We start from the raw sequence: 17572 nt of genomic DNA, 5'->3' as shown, positions 1-17572 counted from the left end.
CAAAACCAGCATTGAGTGCTTACATTCTCATAGCTACCTATTTAATGTCTACTATCTAACAGAAATCAGTAAACTTACCTTTAGATAGACTTAAAAATAATGTAAGTTTTAAATATAATAAATCTGCTTAAATATTGGCCATTTTCTAATAGTGACAAATGTTCAGGTGTCTGAAGATGTAAAAGTTGAAGAGTAACTACATCTCAAAAGAATATTTTAAGAACATTTTAATTGTGTTTCATTCTTTATTTATTTCCTTGTGTTTGCTTTTATTTTTGTAAGAAATAAAGGTTTGAGAGAAACCTTATTCAATAGTAGTCCAGATTGGTTTTGAACTCAATATCTAGAGAAGGGTTCCTTTAAGCACACAATAATCTTTATGCCTCAGACTCCAAGTGTTGGGATCACAGTCATGAGCTACCATACTGATATTAATTAATCACATTATATAGATAGATAGATAGATAGATAGATAGTTCTACAATGATTTGAAATTAATTTGGAATCAAAAAATTGCTACTCAAAAGAAAGTTCAGGACAAAATACTTAAAAATACAAATATATCTACATACAGTATGTAGTAATTATGTAAATCTGATGGTTAAATTTTATTGCTAATTAATTTCAGTAATAAATATGTAAGGTAATATTGATATGTGATTTGGATATGTCTAAGAGGGTGTTTGCAGAGAGAATTAACAAATTAAAACATTACTGGATTGTCCCTAACCCATATGTCTCAGCTTGAATAAAACATAAAAAGTAAACTGAACGCTAGTATAAATCACTTTCTTATTCTTGATTTGTGATCAGTTACCTCATACTCCCACTGATTGCTGTCTGTCATAATGTGCCTATGTCTTCTCAAACTACTAGTCAAAATAAAACCTGACTTCTTAAAGATATTGTTCCAAGAATTTGGCCATAAAAGAGAGAAAATAATGGGTGCTGAAATTGTCTGCATTTACCAAATAAAAATTCTACTAAGGATGTAGATTCCTCAACGCAGAGTCTAAGTTAAACAAAGCTTCTTTTCCACATTTTCTACATCATAAATATTCTGCTAATGCCAATGTTTTGATTTTGATGGAAACCTTAATGATTACATTTTGTGGCAACACACACATATCACAGATTTAGAAAAAAATGTATGCTTTGCAGTGTAAGAAATTTCTCTTCATCATCAATTCCCTAGATAATTATAAAATTGAAGTATTTGACATACACATCTTTACATCTAGGTCACACTTCTTAGTCTCCATAACTCTGTTCTTACAAACCCTTTGTCTAGCTATTACTCTGTTGTCTCTTTTTAACCATTACACACACACACACACACACACACACACGCACACGCACACGCACACGCACACATAAATATGTATATACATACACACGCACACACACTTTCTGAGTTCATACAATGTTGTTTACACTTGGGATTGGATAACCAATCAGAATGCCAATCACTGGGGATGTGCAATTCTTTTTTTTTTTTTTTTATGAAACGTTAATTGTTTTTAAGTCTTCTTCTGAGTTAAAAGGAAAAATGGTTAATCAAAGCAGGACAATAACATTTGTCTTCTGTGTCACCAATTCCGTAGTATTCCTAATGCATCCTGTTTTGATATTTACATCTACTCATCATTTTAAGTCTTGTACTTTCCCCATGATTCAACATAAGTCCTTCTCATACCTGCTATAGATATGCCATTAATAATTTTTAGGTTAAAGTAGAAGAGTTTCAAATTAAAATGGTTTTTTCTTGAGTCACATAGGTATCTTTGGATTTTCATATATCTCTTGCACAACCTGAAGGTATAAATTTTAATCCTGGAAGAGCTGTACATTATAATAGTATAGGAGTTTCAAATAAATCACAAGAGAATAAAGTTTGGAATTGCCAAGCTTTGTCTTATTACTAAATTCTGCCAAAAGATATAGTGTCCCCACTGAAAATTCCTAGCCAAATGGATGGACCTGGAGGGCATCATCCTCAGTGAGGTAACACATTCACAAAGGAACTCACACAATATGTACTCACTGATAAGTGGATATTAGCCCAAAACCTAGGATACCCAAGATATAAGATACAATTTCCTAAACACATGAAACTCAAGAAAAATGAAGACTGAAGTGTGGACACTATGCCCCTCCTTAGAAGTGGGAACAAAACACCCTTGGAAGGAGTTACAGAGACAAAGTTTGGAGCTAAGATGAAAGGATGGACCATGTAGAGACTGCCATATCCAGGGATCCACCCCATAATCAGCATCCAAACGCTGACACCATTGCATACACTAGCAAGATTTTATCGAAAGGACCCAGATGTAGCTGTCTCTTGTGAGACTATGCCGGGGCCTAGCAAACACAGAAGTGGATGCTCACAGTCAGCTAATGGATGGACCACAGGGCTCCCAATGGAGGAGCTAGAGAAAGTACCCAAGGAGCTAAAGGGATCTGCAACCCTATAGGTGGATCAACATTATGAACTAACCAGTATCCCGGAGCTCTTGACTCTAGCTGCATATGTATCAAAAGATGGCCTAGTCGGCCATCACTGGAAAGAGAGGCCCATTGGACACGCAAACTTTATATGCCCCAGTACAGGGGAATGCCAGGGCCAAAAAGGGGGAGTGGGTGGGTAGGGGAGTGGGGGTGGGTGGGTATGGGGGACTTTTGGTATAGCATTGGAAATGTAAATGAGCTAAATACCTAATAAAAAATGGAAAAGGAAAAAAATAAAATAAAAAAAAAGATATAGTGTCCCATGACATTTTTTTTTAGAACTTTTCAAATACTTAAGTTTGTCATCATTAAATTTAAGAAATACTAAGGTAAATAAGAGCCTTAAGAAAATAGCAGTGATTAAGACAATGACTATGTTTTTAATTGGGTTTTCAAAGGAAAAGGAAAAGACATGCTATACAAGTGAATGAATTTTTAAGATTGGCTTGAATATAGATGTGGACTATTTTGGAATCACCTTTCTGTCTACTACTTTCTATATTCATGTAATAAATTGTATTTGAGAAGGAAAATAGGAGGAAAGCAAATTCCATGGTAACAATGACAATGTAGTCACACAACAAAAGTGCCATACATTCTAGTCATTCCAAGGAAGGAAAGTGGCATTTGCTCTGAAATTCTGTGTCCATGGATATTACACTGCCCTTAAGAGAAGGAAGTTGAATTTATTCAAGAAATAATAAATAAATCTGTGTGCCTCAAGGATGGTGATTCATTTGAAGTATAGTATCATATTTCATTTTGTCAAATTAACAACGTGCCTTATTGTGCAGGTGAGGGATATTTTCTTGATTACTAATTGATATAAGAGAGCCAAGCCTACAATGGGATCTGCTACCCCTGGGCAGGTGGATCTGAGTAGAATAGGAATAGTGAACAAGACAGAGACAGAAATAGCCAATAATCTGACAGTATGCTGTAAATCCAGAACACCTGTTGGGAGCCATTAAGTCAACACAAATGTACTGATCTCTGAATTGGGCCTCTCCCCCCGAGAAGAAAAGGGGGTCAAAAGTGGGACACGACACACTGTTCCGAGAACAACCACAGAATGTTCCAGCCCTAAGTCATCGCGGATGTCCTGACCTCAAGATGTACCCTGATACCGCCAAGTTCCTGTTTCCCTGTGTAACTGCCTAAAGAATGTGCAATTCTATTGCCCTACCCCTCCCGCTGATAAGTACCTGTACTTCCCCTTTTGCTTGTGCAATTCTACTGCCCCATCCTTCCTGGTGAAAGGCACTTCCCCTTTTGCTTGTGCATTTAAACCTTGGGCCTGGCTAATACATTGGGGCCTTGATGCAACTCAGAACGTTTCCTTGTCGTTATTCGCACAAGGCCATCATCTCTCTCTACCCCCCAATTTGCTTCTTAGGAGAAGGTTCCCTCGAGACCCTCGAATAACTGGACCTGCTGAACGGGTCAAACACCCCTTCCCCTATGGCAGCTTTGGTCACTTTTTTATTATGGCATCATTAATTCAAACTAAGGCAGAAACAAGAATACAAAATAAAGAAGCAGAAAAAGAAAGATGACCTTAGGGATGAATAAAATGAGAGTTTGAAATTTTATTGTCTCTGTAAGATGACAAGTCGCGGATGGTTTTCATTAGCAAATTAGATTAATTTAGTATGAATTTTAAATATTCATAAGATTGCTTTGGGGGAAATATAGGAGTTTAAAACAATAATATCAACCAGAAAATTAAACATTGTATACTATTACAGTGTTCATCTAGCATTCATGAGGCTCTGTCTCAATATACAGATGAAATGAAATGGGTTAAGATGTAAAACATATTTAGATGAGACCTGCAGTAAAAGGAATCCAATAACTTTGGCATCAAACATGTCATGACATTAACAAATTTTGACAATGTGATCCAATTGTTTCAGTTTATACCACTGTATTCAGGTGGCTGCTTAGTCCTGACCTCCCAACAATATTATGTTGTGAAAATGAAAACTGTTCTTTCATCCTGAATTAATTTCCTTGTGGTATGATTTTTAAGTTCCTCAATTCCTGAATCAGCATTTTCTTCACCATATTTCCTTCATGAATTTATCATTCGTTTCTTTTCCTGACAGTACTAAGTTCCTGTGATGCAGCTTGTAGGTAGATTATATTTACAACTATAATGGTCTGATTTATTGTTAGGAGAATATTGAAAAAGTGAATTTGTACATGGAAATAACTACTGTTAGGGAATATGTTACTTTGTTTGGAATAAGGAAAGTTTTGTTGTATTGCCAATCTTTGAAGTGAACTCAAACTCAATCTTCTCTGATAAACTCAGGTTTGCTTTTTTAAGTTAATTGCAGACATAATGATACTGTAATTTTGCAAAATTCAAGGTAAAACTATATTCAAGGTTATAATTAACCATTTAACTCATACTACTTATGATTACATCATTTAAGCACCATAATCTTTTAAATTTCTTTATGTTTATTTGTTAAAAATTATTGTATTTTCAGGATTTTACCTCAAAAATGTGAACTATATTATCTTAAAATTAGCCATTAATTATATTTGTATTGATTATTTTTTCTTTTAAGATTATAATACATTTCATCCTTTTCTTTCCTTATTCCAAACATTTAAACCCTTATATAGATTCCTCTTTGTTCTTTCAAATTTATGACCTCATTTCATTAATTGTTGTTACATATCCTCCCCCCATCCCCCCACCACCCCCACCACCACACACACACTCATGTTTTTATGTTCCTAAAAACAGAAATGCATTGCTGTATTGTGTGATCAGGCCAGCTCACACAGCAGGACCCTAAATACAGATGTTTAGGACATGGATGTGGTGTTGAAGAAATTGGATATGTTATGTCTTTCTACTCTTAAAGGAGGTTGTCCTTGTGTTGGCCCATAAGCATTTTGATAAACAGTGTCTTAGCACTAGTATAATAAATTTTTTTCAATTGGAAATTTAGATACAGTGGCACTATTCATAGTCTAGTGTTCAATGGGAAACACGCAGTTTGAAAGGCAGGAAAGAAGGAAGGAAGGAAGGAAGGAAGGAAGGAAGGAAGGAAGGAAGGAAGGAAAAATGAAGAAAGAAAGAAAGAAAGAAAGAAAGAATAAAAGAAAGAAAGAAAGAAAGAAAGAATAAAAGAGAGAGAGAAAGGAAGAAAGAAGCAAACAAACAAACAAACCAGCATGCAAGTAGACTTTATGTGTCTTGATGTAGGATGGTGTTCATGGTTCATGCTGGTGCCCCTGAGCATTATGGGCAGGGAAGCTTCTTTTGCAGTGGTATTGATTACAACAGCAGATGATAGAGAATGAGAGACATTGAAGGCTTCTGTGACTTCTCCCCTACCATCCCCCTCCCCAATTAAAAAAAATAGAAAGAAAGCCATTGAATAGAGTCCTTAAAAATTCTAATGTAGGTTGCCACTTTTATTCCTGACTATGTTCTTTGCCTTACAGAAGCTTTCCAGTTTCATGGAGTCCCATTTATCAATTCCTTTTTTTGTTTTTTTGTTTTTTTGTTTTTTTTGTTTTTTTGTTTTTTGTTTTTTGTTTTTTGTTTTTGTTTGTTTGTTTATTTGTTTGTTTGTTTGTTTGTTTTTCAAGACAGGGTTTCTCTGTATAGCCCCGGCTGTCCTGGAGCTCACTTTGTAGACCAGACTGGCCTCAAACTCAGAAATCCACCTGCCTCTACCTCCCGAGTGCTGGGATTAAAGGCGTGCGTCACCACGCCTGGCCCATTTATCAATTCTTGATCTTTGGGAATAAGCCATTGGAGTTCTGTTTAGGAAATTTCCCTCTGTGCCAATGAGTTCAAGGTTCTTTCCCACTTTCACTTCTATTGGATTCAGTGTATCTGTTTTTATGTTGAGGTCTTTGATCCACTTGGAGTTGACCTTTGTGCCTTTGTGCAAGGTGACAAATATGAGTCTATTTCATTTTTCTACATACAGACAGCCAGTTAGACCAGCACCATTTATTGAAGATGTTTCTTTTTTTCATTGTATATGTTTGACTTCTTTGTCAAAGATCAAGTGTCCATAAGGGTATGGTTTTATTTCTGGGTTATCAATTCTACTCCACTGATCAATGTGTCTGTCTCTGTAACAATACTATGCAGTTTTTATCACTATTGCTTGAGGTCAAGGATGGTGATTCCCACAGCCATTCTTTTATTGTTAAGACTATTTTTCTGTATTCTGGGATTTTTGCCTTTCCAGATGAAGTTAAGGATTGTTCTTTCCATTTATTTGAAGAATTGTGTTGGTATCTTGATGGAAATTTCATTGAATCTGTGGGTTGCTTTTGGTAGGATGGACATTTTTACTATCATAACATCTCCAAATAGTGATACTTTTATTTCTTCCTTGGCAATTTGTATCCCTGTGATGTCTTTTTGTTGTCAAACTGTTGTACCTAGCACTATGAGTACTGTATTAAATAGATATGGGGAGAAAGAGCATCCTTGTCTTCTCCCTGATTTTAGTGGGGTTGTTTCAAATATGTGTCCATTTAATTTGACATTGGCTGTTGGTTTTCAGTAAATTAATTTTATTATGTTTATGTGTGGGCCTTGAATTCCTGATAGTCAATAAGACAAACTATCAACCTACAGATTGGGAAAATGTCATTATTAACCCCACATTTAATAGAGGACTAGTATCCAAAATATATAAAGAACTCAAGAAGCTAACCACTAAAAAATCCAAAAAACATAATAAAAAAACATGGGGTATAGCTCTAAACCAAGAATTCACAATAGAGGAATCATGAATGGTTGAGAAGCACTTAAAGAAAATTTCAAAGTCCTTAGTGATCAGAGAAATGCAAATCCAAATGACCCTGAGATTCCACCTTACACCAATCAGAATGGCTAAGATCAAAACCATAATTGACAGCACATGTTGGAGAGAATGTGAAGAAAGAGGAACTCCTCCATTGCTGGTGGAATTGCAAACTGGTACAACCACTCTGGAAATAAAGGATAATCTGAGTTTTGTAGGCAAATGGATGGAACTAGAAAATATTACCCTGAGTCAGATAACTCAGACCCAAAAGGATACGCATGGTATGTACTCACTAATAAGAAGATATTAGAAAAAAAATCAAAGTATAGAATACACAAGATACAGTCCACAGAACTCAAAAAGGTCAATAATTATTGTGAAAAGCCCATGTGAGGACAACTCAGTCACACTTTGGAGTGAGAAGAAAGCAATCATAAGTGGAAAGGGATGAAGGGACCTGGGAGGAAAAGTGGGAAAAGTGGACAGATGGCGGAATAGGGTGGAGCAGGGAACATGACCTGGTATTGGGTGAGGGAAAAGGACTTAAGCCCTGAGGACCAGCAGAAAGAATGGAAACAGGCAACATCGGGAGGTAGGAAGTTGGAGGAACCCTCCAGAATACAGTGGACACCTGGAAGGTGAGATTCTCTCAGGGCCCAAAGGGAGGGACTTAAGATGAAATGCCTGATAGTAGGGAGAGGGAATTTATAGAGCTCTCTTCCCAAAAAAAAGACAGGGCATCAGCCTTACTTGATTGCCTAAATATTTGAAGAGGGTAATTATTGATCGTTTTAAATAATAACCTGTAGGCAGCTGGGCGCCTAAAAGATGGTGCCGGCCTCTGGTACACCATCGCTGTAAACAACACCACTGCACAGGCGCTAGCCCGAATCTGATGCAAACCCCTCCCAAGCGGGTGCATACAAATCAAAGTGCCGGCAGACTGACCAATCCCAGGAGGACACATAGCTCTCCCCAGTGCTGGGGTGTATATAAGCAGTCCTCCCTGGGTTTCCCGGGTTCCCGTAGCATCTAGGCATTCCTGCAATAAAGCTGTTGAGAAGAATCCGACCTTGTTGCGTTTTCCTTGCCGGACGAGGTGAGCGCAACAATAAACACATGAAATTTCTATCTTTTCTGTAAGTTTTAATATATATGAATATATTTATTATTTAGTGCTATTTATCATATAAACTATTTCATGTTAGATCAAAATCAAATACATCGAAATCAAATACAAGAAAAATCAAATGTGTCAAGTGAGAGAGGGGATTGCCATCAAAACTCTGGCCCATAAGAACTGCAGGGATGGAAATGGAGAAAAACCTGAGGAAAAGAATGTCCAGCGACAGGCCTAAAGTTCCTTCCAGCTCAAGGGGAAGTCCCATGACCTGACACTATTACAGAGGCTACGAAGCACTCACAAAGTACCTATCATGACTGCCCTTCAAAAGACCCAGCAAGCAGTGGAGTCAGATTAAGATGTTTACATCCATCCAACCAATTAACAGTAGCTGCTGACCCTGTGGTGGAATTAGGGAAAAGCTGGAAGAGGTGACAAGGAGGAGGGTGACCTTGTAGGAGGACCAGCAGTCTAGCAGTCTTAATTAACCTTGACGCCTGAGATCTTGGAAACACTCCACCACAAACCAGGCAGCTTACACCAAATGATATGAGGCCCTCAACACATATACAGCAGAGGACTGCTGGGTCTAGGTTCAGTCAAAAAAGATGCACCTACTGCTCAAGAGACTGGAGACCGCAGGGAATTTAGAGGTCTGGTGGAGTGGGGTGTTGGAGGAGGAGACATCCTCGTGGTGACAATGGGTTGGGAGGAGGTATGGGATGTAGAACAGTCAGAGGGTAGAATGGGAGGGGAATAAAATATTGATTGTAAATAAATAAATAAATAAATAAATAAAAAGTTTTTTTTTTTTTTAAACCTGATGTAGATGTCAAAGTGAAGCTCATCAGTTGATGGCTTCTGGTAGGAGTTGGGGGTGGGTAAAGATTCAATTATCATGATGTGGCTGGCCACTGCAACTTTGACCATGTTTCAACAAGTATATGGCAATACAAATTTATCTCTGCATGTGCAGTTATTGTTCTTTTCCAAAGAGGGCTCAAGGGCAGAAGGATGGCCATGAGAGGATTTGAAATTAAGTGTGATTGGAATATATTGGATACAATTCCAAATAAACAATAAAAATAGTTATGTTGGAAAAAGAAAAGGAAAGGAAATACAAATCATCCATAATCATATTTAAAAAAAAGAAAAAAAAACCTATTAAACCCAAGTATAATGCTACAAACCTTGATGTATATATTCATCAGGGTAATGATTCATAAAAACTAGTATATAATCAGAACAATTAGGTTTATAAAACCATAGCTTCCATCTCTACCTCACATTTAGTAAATTTGAAATTTTGGTAATTAATGTAGACACATTTATGAATAGTTATCTTAAAAATATATAAGAAATTATTTGAATTTGTAATAAACACTTTATAATCAATTTTCTTTTCTTAAAACTTCAGTAACTAAAATTATTGACACTGCCTCTTTGAAACTACTAAAGGAAAAATACAGATTCTTCTATTAAAGATTATAAGTCTCTCTCTCTCTCTCTCTCTTATGAATGGATTTCTCTGTGTAGCTCTAGCTGTTCTGAAATTTGTTGTGTAGACCAGCCTGGCCTGGAATTCAGGGATCCTCCTGTGTCTACCTTCCAAATGTTGGATTAAAAGCATGCACCACAACTGCCTAACTATAAGGTTAATTCTTCAACATTATAAATATATATCAGAAAGAAGATAGTATTTTCTAGCATTAGATTTTGATACTTCCTTTGATTTATGTGTGAGAAGTATATCATTCCTTCCATATTTATACAGTGAGAGTATGAAATTAGACAATATTTTTATGGAGTTATGGATTAAACCTATAACCTTTTTCATGCTATGGGAGGCAATTGATACGCTTGAGAAAGTCTTCTGTATGTGTCAGGATGCTGTAAATCCAGCTTTCTTTCTCCTATTGAATGCTAAGATTACAACTAAGAACCATAAAGATTCTATAAATTATGTCATGTTCTTTTATTTTCAGTTTTATATCATCTTAACATATCATAATCATTTAATTTAACAATGCCATGTCAGACACCTGTGTGTTTCTGATTTAGTTATATAATTATATGCACATAAATGACAAACTCATGAAGTACAGGTGTTCTTTGTGGCTGCAAGCAATGAAGAGAGAAGATACATGTTCATGCCATTCAGTCGCTATAGGCAAATTCATAATCAATATCGTGTGGTCAGCTGTCAGAAAAATACAGCAAAAAAAAAAAAAATCACCATCGACACACCTTCAATCCAAATATTGATTTTTCCTTCATCTTTGATTTATAAAATGGCTTCAAATTAATATTATTCAGCCTTACTTAATTGCCTAAGTATTTGATGAGTGTAATTATTGATCTTTTTAAATAATAACTACATGAAATTTCTCTTTTCTGTAAATTTTAACATATATGAATACATTTATTATTTAGTACTATTTATCATATAAATTATTTCATGTTAGAACAAAATCAAGACATCAAAATCTAATACAAGAAAAATCAAATGCATATATAATATTTTGATTCTTGTTTCTCTTTCTTTCATTGAAATAATATAGATAAAATAAATTGAAAGGAGTAAAATGATATAACACTAAATTAAATGTTTTTTTTTCAGTGATGTGTCCTGAAAAGAGATTATAGCACACATAGGCACAGAGCCAGAATAAGAGTCGTCCCCCCCCAAAAAAAAAATTTTTTTTCCAAACTCTGAAAAGGGTTTGGAGAGAAGAAAAGGAGAGGAGAAATAATGGGATCATCATATTATAATCTCAAAAATAAAACTAAAAAATTAACCATTGATTGGAATAAAGAGTCAATAGTCAAGGGCCTGTTCCAGAGTTCACGCTATTAATGTAATATTTTTTAAATGTTTTCTTAAAAAATGAACTTAAGATTCATCTTCTTTTTCCTTCAGATATTAGTTAAAATATCATTAAGGAATGAGTATCTTTTTACATAGCCTTTAAAAGTAGGAGTTTTACCTGGATGAAAATTTAGTGTGGCTTAATTGTTACTAATACAGTAGATATAAATTCTATAGATTAATAAAAAATTTAGATACTAGACCAGGAGGGATATATCATATTTAAAAGACAAGGTTAAGGATAGAGATGTTGGTTAATGATAGAATATTTGGTTGACATGCATGAGGCTCTAGATTCTCTTCCTATCACCAGGATAATGGAAGAGGAGCATGAGGAGAACGCTCGATGAGGCACAACACTTTCCATGCCTGTGTCTCATTTCAATCTGACTGATTTGAGAAGATCTAGGATCAACTTAGAAATTTACCAGTATTTGTGATGTTAGACTGATTTAAAAACACTAAAATGTAATTTGGAGGAGTCCCTTCATAGAAGCAGGCAGGGGGTGGGGGTGGGGGTATGGAATAGGGAGTTTCCAGAGTGGAAACCAACTGGAAAGGGGATACCATTTGAAATGCCCAATAAAAAGGAAAAACAAACAAACAAACAAACAAAAAAGGCAAGAAAGACTAGGTGACTGCAAGAAAAAAAGGCAAAAAAGACTATAGTAATCAAATATCCTTGCACAGTTTTCTGACAAGAAGCTACAACATTGAAAATACAAAGACAAGAGTAACCATGTGGTAAAGGAAAATGAACATGAGTAAACTATTTTGTAAAGAGTTAATCTCATACTCATGAGGGAGCTATTTGTCTTCTGTTTCTTCTCTGAATCCTTGCCACCTTCCAAGAACTTCACAGGTTTCTGACCACATACCCTTGCTTCAAAAATCTTCTCCCACAGCCTTAAAAGTGAGTGCACTAAATATAGACTGAAATTTTTGAAACTGTGAGCTAAGATAAAATTATTTTTCAGATTATTTTCTCAAGATGTTTTCTCACTAAAAAAGAAATCTTATCAGCATAGGTATAATTTCACACACTTAAATTCTTACATTACTCATTATGTGAATAAAACAAACAAACAAAAAAGAAAAGCATGGCCTGGTAGCTTCCAGTTCTCTGGTGGACGAGATGGCTAGTTCTCCATGAGTTCAAGACCAGGTTAATATATATGTTGAGCTCCAGTGATTATATAGTGAGACCTTGCTTCAAAGAACCCAAACAAAATAAAACAAAATAAAAATAAACAAAAACAAAACAGCAAAATAATAATGACAAAAAAATAACAAGAAGAAGTACACTTTTATTGTTATGAACTTACTGGTAATTTGTAGGAAATAAAATAATATAGAAATGTAAGAACATAATACAAGTTCGTAAATTGTTTGGTTTTTATGCTTATTTTTATGTTTACATTTCCATTTCAAAATGTAATGTATTTATATTTATAATACAAACTCGTCCACAGTCTGAAAAGCATTGTGTTTGACATTCATTGTCATTTATGTGTATTTGTCAATTTTTTCTATTCCTGTAGTTCCAGTAAAGCATTAGAATCAATGAATCTCAAATATGAGTGCATTAAATGTATTGGAAATTAACTATAACTCTTTTGCTATCAACTCCAGGATTGTAGTTCAGAACTCCAACCAACCCAAGTCTTCTCAAAAGGCTTTTTAACTGGTGTTTAAATAAATACATAAATACATACATAAATAACTACAGAAGTATGTAAGTTAAAGAATTACTGAATCCAACTGGACCCAATGAATATGGGTATCACCATACAGTGGGTATAGTTGAGAAAGGGAGAGATAGAATACAAGAAGATTGAGAAGAAAGCTAGCCATCAGCACTTCCTTTTCTCGGGCTTCTGAAATATTCTCTAGCATCACACCTTTCTCTCCATTATAGACTGTGTCTGGTGAAAATGTAGGCAAAGTAAATCCACCATTAAATTGTTTCTGTCAGTTATGGTGGACCCAGAAACACAAAATAACAAATACAACAAAATAATAATAAAAGCAATATTTGCATTTATTCTTCTGAACCTTTTCAAGGTTTCTGGAAAACTCTTAAGGCTAAGTTATTATAAAATACACCTTAAAGTACTTGATATGCACATAGAATTTTAACAGCTTTCTCTAGAGACTCAAATACATTTAGGAAATTTTTATCAGACATATATACTTAGATTTACCTTACCTAGTTCTTAGGTAATACAAGATAAACTCAAGGAAGTTTTTAAAGAAAGAACAAATCAACCTAAAAGAAAATCTATATTTGTATATGTCTTCCAAAATAACTGAAACTGGAAACTGGGGTATGTAGACGATGATAAAATTGTAGAGAAAGAGCTAGATAAGTAAAGTTGATTATCAATGCCTGTTTTAGGTGCAGAGTAGAGTGGTAGAGAAAAGATGCAGTATCAGGTTTCAGCTGGTAATGGGGTTATCTATCCAGTTCTAAATAGTTGAAACAAACTATAAATCAGATCAATACTATATGCCAATATATATTTAAATTAACTGAAAATGATCATGGAATTTAATAGCCACTTTTTTCTTTTATATTTTCATTTCACTGATCAGATGAAAGATATTTATAGCAAGGACTTTGTCACATTTACTGGTCAGAGGTATGAAGAATGAGAGAAATACTTTTGATCCTTTCTGTAGGTGGGTTATTCATTTGCATGGACTTTCAATTACTAAATTTATTTCTAAACCCAAATTCAGTATGGTGGTTTGTTGCCAGTTATCCAGGGACACACAGACAAATAGGATAACTGCTCTGTCAGAGGCTGAACAATGTAATGCTCTATTTACTGGTTTTAACTCTCATGGTATGAACAAAAGCCCTTTCTATCATATGATTCAGATTATGTGCTCAAACATATGTTCCTTTCTGTAGACTCCTCCAGCCTTGAAGCAGGCTGAGCCAGACCTTGACTTTGCTACCACTAAGGAGATTACCTTGGGTGGAGCCTTCCTCCCTAGATCACTCTATTGTTCAGCCACTGCTACCTGCTAAGAGGCCCCTGAGCTATTCAGGAGACTACACCCTATCCTGCACATCACCTGCAGCTGGTTCCAGGCTCCAAGGAAGAATTGGCGGGAATGGGCCTCCCCACCCCCACCCCCTTTATAAGTAAGTGCATTTGCCATTAAACATTTGAGCTTTGATCAGGAATCTTGACTTAGCTCCATTTTTCTCTCAACCGCCTAGTTCCCCTCTCTTTTCAGCCCTGGCTTGCCTCCCAGGTGAAACCCGGTTCCAACACCTTTCTAATCATTATTTTCTGTTTAACATAACCATTAAATACAGTCATGAAATGCTATCTAGTGTTTGTAAGTTCGAGATGGATACAATTTGTCTGATAGAGAAACTTAACTGTTAGTTAATACTGTTCAAGCATGATTGTTAATTAGTTTGGTTGTAAGCTTAAAATTACATATTATCAAAATACATTAAATAAAATATGAAATAATTTTGTGTATTGTTCATGTGAGAAATAAATTGGAGAACAGAACTATATCTGCAAGGACATAGTTCTGTTCCTGTCCTGGCAACAGTAGAATGCTATTCACTAACTCAGTGCCTGTAGGTACCCTTAGAATGTAAAGTCATAAAAAGAAAGCACTACAGGTGATTCCAATTTGTAAAAAAAAAAAACAAAAAAAAAGAATGTAAAGTCATGCCTCTAGCATATTATCCTTTGCAGATGTCAGAAAGAAGAAAAATGAATTTCAACTCAACTGAAACAGGAAGCATTTTAATTGTATGTTTCCTGCTCATCCTATTACCACAAATAATTCTAAGTGGACTGCTAAAAGGAAAGGCCATTGTTTTAAATTCCAAATAAAGTAATTAAAAAAATGAACTTGAACACACATATACACACAATCAATACATTCAAATATGTAATATAACTCCTTGAAATGTCTTAGGTACAATGTATTTTATTATACCTGCCCTTTAATCCCCCTCCTAACTCACCTAAAACCTGCTATCCCTACTTTATATCCTATTAATCATTTTTGAAATTTATTATTTTTATTTCAACATTGTGGTTCTAAATTGTACTTTCCATATACTCATAGCTATGGAGGTCTCCCAATATCTGAGGATACTGTAACAGTTGATAGTTTAGTTTCCATTTTGTAAGATCAGAGTGAAAACAAAATCTGTTTTATATTCTTGCCCAACATGAAAAGTAGGGAATGCAAAACTGAGAGTTTCACCAAATACTAAGTATCAGCTGTAGCTCAGAAAACTCAAAATGCAGAAATACATTTTAACACTAATATTTACAAATAAAGTAAGGTGTATTGGTAATGTTATTCCATGAATTATACCATACTGTATTGTTTATCTATTAAAAAATAATTAACTTATTCCCAGGTCACAGCATCTTATACCAACAACAATTATTTCTCATACTAGTGTCCAATAGTAGGGAACTATGAAGAGTATAACTGGGTATTCTGGTTCAGGTCCACTTATTATGAATCAAGTACTAAGCCAAGACCAATATATTGTCATTGTAAGTACCCACGGGTACCTTAAGCTAGAGAATTGGCTTTCAAGTTCACTGAAATTGTTAATGATTGGAACCTGGCTCTTGACAAAAGAATTGTAGCAGTAGGCTACCATTCTTCATCCTGTGGATCTCCCCATTGGTTGACAGAAAGTTTTTGGCAACAAATCTTGTTTATAGCTGTCAGAAAGAGACAGGATATGTTAGTAGAATATATGTGGTAGTTCATTAAACCAAGGAAACATGGAAGTGATTAAGCATTATTTATGTTAACTATAACTTGCTACTTATACGATGTATGGTAAAAAGTAAGAAAAAATATAACTATATAAAGCAGAAAATACAGGGAGACACCCAAATAGCAACATTCTTAAGACTGGCAATAATAGTTGAGATGGTAAAACTTAAGACATCAGTAATACTTGAATGTTTTCATTATTCTAGACTAAGCCCTTTGAGTAGGGATGAAAAATTTCAGTGAAACAAAGTAAAGAAGAAAAATGTCAAAGAAGTGAAGAAAAAAAAAATCTAGTATCTACCCTAGAAAAATGAAAGAGAGAATGTCTACTGGAAAAAATATCCAGTGATCTAGGGAAGATGGTAAAGGTCATGTGAAGAATGATAAAATAGGGGATGAAAAGACAAACGGTAAAGAGAAGGATAAGGTTGTCATTCACTTTCAAGAAAATGTAACTAGGAGACAGTGTTATCTTAGCAAGTCAAACACGGAGACAACAGTGAGGTTATAAATTTAATGTTAGTTAATAAATAGTATAGGGCAAACATTTTTTTAGTTAAATATTTCTACTTTAATATCACAAATGTATAATTATACTTATTCAACTTAGTCATGCAGAACTTATATGAAAATGTTTCTCATCAACTTTTAGATCCCACCGATATCTGATAATACATATCTGTAATACTGTCACTAAGAATCAGAAAGGAACAAGTTTTGGCCATGATATATTGCCTTAGACATTGGCTTGACTCTTCTGAAATATCCTCTCTTGTTTTTACTGAAAATAAAGATGTTATTCAGTTTTTTCAACTTCATTTGAGAATTTGTAAGGCATCTCCTGAATTCTATTGCAGATGCATTCAAAAATAATAACTAGCATGAGAGAAACCATGAGAATATGTTAAAGTATAAAGCCTTGGAGCAGATGCTGAGAACACAACTCACTGTGGGAGTAGTTGCTTGCAGTCTGAGAGGCTTGGGCTCAGAACCCTAGCACCATAAAATCAAACAAAACAAGAGACAGGAAAGGAAGAAACATCACATAAATACCTAGGACTTTGTTCTATTAGCTTCCAAGTACCAATATGTATTTATTTCATGAGGGAATCACTTTATTTTACCATAGTTTCCTAGATTATTTTCCAACCTCATCTTCTGAAGGAGGCATTATAAATTGCAAATGTCCAGGAATATCTGCCTTGATTCTATAAGACTGTCCATCATTGAGGACACCTTTATGAAAAGCTCTGCATTATACTGAGTAACAAATAAATATTTCACATGAACTATAACTCTATTTTGGAGGCAAAACTGGTACTGCATGACAAACTCAGCTACTTAGAATCTTGCCTTTAAACTTGGCTTGACACAGAGACACACCCTGAGGTATGATGGTGGTACATTCAGCTCAGGCTGTTGATAGTTGTGGTTAAAAAGATTTTGTATGTCAAAGAAGTTAAAATGGTTTTCATTTCATAAACACTTCCATAT

The sequence above is a fragment of the Mus musculus genome, chromosome 18, assembly GCF_000001635.26.
Source record: "Mus musculus strain C57BL/6J chromosome 18, GRCm38.p6 C57BL/6J".
Taxonomy (NCBI): Eukaryota; Metazoa; Chordata; class Mammalia; order Rodentia; family Muridae; genus Mus; species Mus musculus.
This window is presented reverse-complemented; position numbering follows the sequence as displayed.